Here is a 4,789-nt window from a genome sequence, read left to right as displayed (position 1 = left end):
AGATACCCTTTAGATCAAGTGATCAAGTTGTTAGTGGCTAAGAAAATTTAGGACTTCAAGGAGAGGCAAAGACTGAAAATAGAGAATGAAATCATACATATGCAGTTTTGTTTTTCTTTTTTAAGCAACTGAGACTGGACAAAATTACTGAAGAGAATATAGTATGGATAATAGAGCAAGAAGTAGATACAGGATAGAATCTAGACCTATGCCAAGATTTAAAGTTGGAATACAACTAGAGCCATTAAGGCAGCTAGAAAACTCAAGTCTAACTCCCAGCATCTTCTGGGTGAGTAGACAGAGTGGCGAAAATTATTAGCTCTCTGCTAAAAGAATGGAAGATGTTCCCTCTCTCAACTTAGCTGTGGAGCAGAAATGATATGGCTATCTTTAAAAAGTACAGAATAGATCACGATATGCCATAGCATGGCATTTTTAACATACCATACAATTTTTCAAGAGTGTTGGCTCATTATTATAATTCTTTAAATTAAACATTTAGTAGAAATAGGAAGAAGAGACATGGCATCCAGTGGTGGCAATTCTGATCCAAGGCCTGATGAAAAATACTGACCATTATTATATCTACAATTTGAATTCAAAACTATTTCAAGTGGAATTAAGTGATTATGGAAAACGACAAAGAAAAAAAAAAAAAAACAACCCTGGATGCTAGGCTTTATCTGATACCTACAAGCTATACAACCATGGCCCCTTTCACTGCCTTATTTTCCAAGGTGGTTTTCTATTTGATGAAATGTTTACAATAGACAGGCCCTTCCTACCTGCCTTGACAGGGCTGTTGTGAAGATCAAAATTAAAGAAATCTATTAACTATAAAGTCCCACAAAAATAATTTTCTTTAGCTGCTTGTCTTTCTACCATTGACGGCTTCATCATCCTGATACTAAATACCAATTTTCAGGTACTCAATCCTTAACAGAAAAGAATACCCAAGCTAAATTTTGAAATTTCATTAAGAACAAAACACCAGATGGAACTTTGATAGGAATTGCATTAAATGTGTAGATTGCTTTAAGTAGCATAGACATTTTCACAATATTTATTCTTCCAATCCAGGAGCATGGAACATTTTTCCATTTCTTTGTGTCTTCCTCAATTTCTTTCATGAGTACTTTATAGTTTTCTGAGTATAGATTCTGTGTCTCTTTGGTTAGGTTTATTCCTAGGTATCTTATGGTTTTGGGTGCAATTGTAAATGGGATTGACTCCTTAATTTCTCTTTCTTCTGTCTTGCTGTTGGTGTAGAGAAATGCAACTGATTTCTGTGCATTGATTTTATATCCTGACACTTTACTAAATTCCTGTATAAGTTCTAGCAGTTTTGGAGTGGAGTCTTTTGGGTTTTCCACATATAGTATCATATCATCTGCGAAGAGTGATAATTTGACTTCTTCTTTGCCGATTTGGATGCCTTTAATTTCCTTTTGTTGTCTGATTGCTGAGGCTAGGACCTCTAGTACGATGTTGAATAGCAGTGGTGATAATGGACATCCCTGCCGTGTTCCTGACCTTAGCGGAAAAGCTTTCAGTTTTTCTCCATTGAGAATGATATTTGCGGTGGGTTTTTCATAGATGGCTTTGATGATATTGAGGTATGTGCCCTCTATCCCTACACTTTGAAGAGTTTTGATCAGGAAGGGATGCTGTACTTTGTCAAATGCTTTTTCAGCATCTATTGAGAGTATCATATGGTTCTTGTTCTTTCTTTTATTGATGTGTTGTATCACATTGACTGATTTGCGGATGTTGAACCAACCTTGCAGCCCTGGAATAAATCCCACTTGGTCGTGGTGAATAATCTTTTTAATGTACTGTTGAATCCTATTGGCTAGTATTTTGTTGAGTATTTTCGCATCTGTGTTCATCAAGGATATTGGTCTATAGCTCTCTTTTTTGGTGGGATCCTTGTCTGGTTTTGGATCAAGGTGATGCTGGCCTCAGAAAATGAGTTTGGAAGTTTTCCTTCCATTTCTATTTTTTGGAACAGTTTCAGGAGAATAGGAATTAGTTCTTCTTTAAATGTTTGGTAGAATTCCATCTTTTTCAAAGAAATGAAACAAATAATTCTAAAATTTATATGGAACCAGAAAAGACCTCGAATAGCCAAAGGGATATTGAAAAAGAAAGCCAACGTTGGTGGCATCACAATTCCGGACTTCAAGCTCTATTACAAAGCTGTCATCATCAAGACAGCATGGTACTGGCACAAAAACAGACACATAGATCAATGGAACAGAATAAAGAGCCCAGAAATAGACCCTCAACTCTATGGTCAACTAATCTTTGACAAAGCAGGAAAGAATGTCCAATGGAAAAAAGACAGCCTCTTCAATAAATGGTGTTGGGAAAATTGGACAGCCACATGCAGAAAAATGAAATTGGACCATTTCCTTACACCACACACACAAAATAGACTCAAAATGGATGAAGAACCTCAATGTGCGAAAGGAATCCATCAAAATCCTTGAGGAGAACACAGGCAGCAACCTCTTCGACCTCAGCCGCAGCAACATCTTCCTAGGAACAACGCCAAAGGCAAGGGAAGCAAGGGAAAAAATGAACTATTGGGATTTCATCAAGATCAAAAGCTTCTGCACAGCAAAGGAAACAGTTAACAAAAGCAAAAGACAACTGACAGAATGGGAGAAGATACTTGCAAACGACATATCAGATAAAGGACTAGTGTCCAGAATCTATAAAGAACTTAGCAAACTCAACACCCAAAGAACAAATAATCCAATCAAGAAATGGGCAGAGGACATGAACAGACATTTCTGCAAAGAAGACATCCAGATGGCCAACAGACACATGAAAAAGTGCTCCATATCACTCGGCATCAGGGAAATACAAATCAAAACCACAATGAGATTATCACCCCACACGTCAGAATGGCTAAAATCAACAAGTCAGGAAATGACAGATGCTGGCGAGGAAGCGGAGAAAGGGGAACCCTCCTACACTGTTGGTGGGAATGCAAGCTGGTGCAGCCACTCTGGAAAACAGCATGGAGGTTCCTCAAAATGTTGAAAATAGAACTGCCCTATAACCCAGCAATTGCACTATTGGGTATTTACCCTAAAGATACAAACATAGTGATCCAAAGGGGCACGTGCACCCGAATGTTTATAGCAGCAATGTCCACAATAGCCAAACTCTGGAAAGAACCTAGATGTCCATCAACAGATGAATGGATCAAGAAGATGTGGTATATATACACAATGGAATACTATGCAGCCATCAAAAGAAATGAAATCTTGCCATTTGTGACAGACAACATGGATGGAACTAGAGCGTATCATGCTTAGCGAAATAAGTCAAGCAGAGAAAGCTATCATATGATCTCCCTGGTATGAGGAAGTGGTGATGCAACATGGGGGCTTAAGTGGGTAGGAGAAGAATCAATGAAACAAGATGGGATTGGGAGGGAGACAAACCATAAGTGACTCTTAATCTCACAAAACAAACTGAGGGTTGCTGGGGGGAGGGGGTTTGGGAGAAGGGGGTGGGATTATGGACATTGGGGAGGGTATGTGCTTTGGTGAGTGCTGTGAAGTGTGTAAACCTGGTGATTCACAGACCTGTACCCCTGGGGATAAAAATATGTTTATAAAAAATAAAAAAATAAAATAACAATCAAAAGAAAAAAAAAACACCAGATTCTAATGAAAGCCCTTTAAAGCCTCTGCCCAATTCCTATAAGGTTTCAAAATTGTACCTTGCACCAATTTAAAGTCACATGAGGTGGCAACCCTCCCGGGTAATATCTGACACTGTCAAAGTGACTACTGATATGGCATGTAAAGATAACCACCCACCAGAGTACTGAGAACATATAAATCAAAATATTTCTTCACTTGCCACAACAGTAGCATGGCTGCCTGTGCTGCACTACAGGATTACAAAAATGTAAGATGTTTTTACACTTTCCAAAGTTCGTTCTTATTCCTTAGTCTACCTAAATCACCCAGCAGTTCTCCAGGTAAGCAAGACAGATATAAGCTTGTCTTAGGAGAAAAACATGTTCAAAGTCATTTTGAGGCATAACTTAAAGTGTATTTCAGGCACCCAATTTTATTTTGGTGTTAATACATCATGTTACATAAATTTTACATTTTAAATTACTCAACAGTTCTCCTAATTCTCCTTCTAAATAAGTAACACATTCAAGTTTGAAAATATTCCTCATAAAACCTGTTCATTCTAAGACTTAACGAGGAAGAATCCTTTTACCAACTAAATTATATCTCCCACTCACAAAAGTAAATGTGGCAATGATAATCACTTTGTAGAATCTTATACTAAATGAATCTATTATGTAGTACCTGAGAATATGCCTGTTAACAAAGTCTCTTGATCCTACTTCACCAATTTTGACAGAGGACACTGACTATGATCAAACCACTTGGTTTTCAGTACTAATAATACTCTATCACCTATTAATACTATTACTAATGGCTCAGGAACTAATTACATCAATTGAAAACGATCAATATTTTTAAAACACAGGTTTTAAAGGGTCATCTTAGAGATGTCAGCATGTTTTCTAAGCTTTCAAAATACAGATGAGATTAAGGTTAAATGTAACTTAAAAGAAGTAACCTTATGAATAAGATCAACATTAAATTGATGTGGTTAAAAAAAAGTGTTGAATTGGGGATCAGATGAATTTACTGTCTCTATATAATAAAGTCCTAGAAAATCATAAATAGTGTGAGAAAATTAATGACGGGAAGCAAAAGATCAAGACTTCTGAACCAAACCAAGA

The sequence above is a fragment of the Mustela nigripes genome, chromosome 4 (genome assembly GCF_022355385.1).
Source record: "Mustela nigripes isolate SB6536 chromosome 4, MUSNIG.SB6536, whole genome shotgun sequence".
Taxonomy (NCBI): Eukaryota; Metazoa; Chordata; class Mammalia; order Carnivora; family Mustelidae; genus Mustela; species Mustela nigripes.
Note: the sequence above shows the minus strand (reverse complement) of the source record.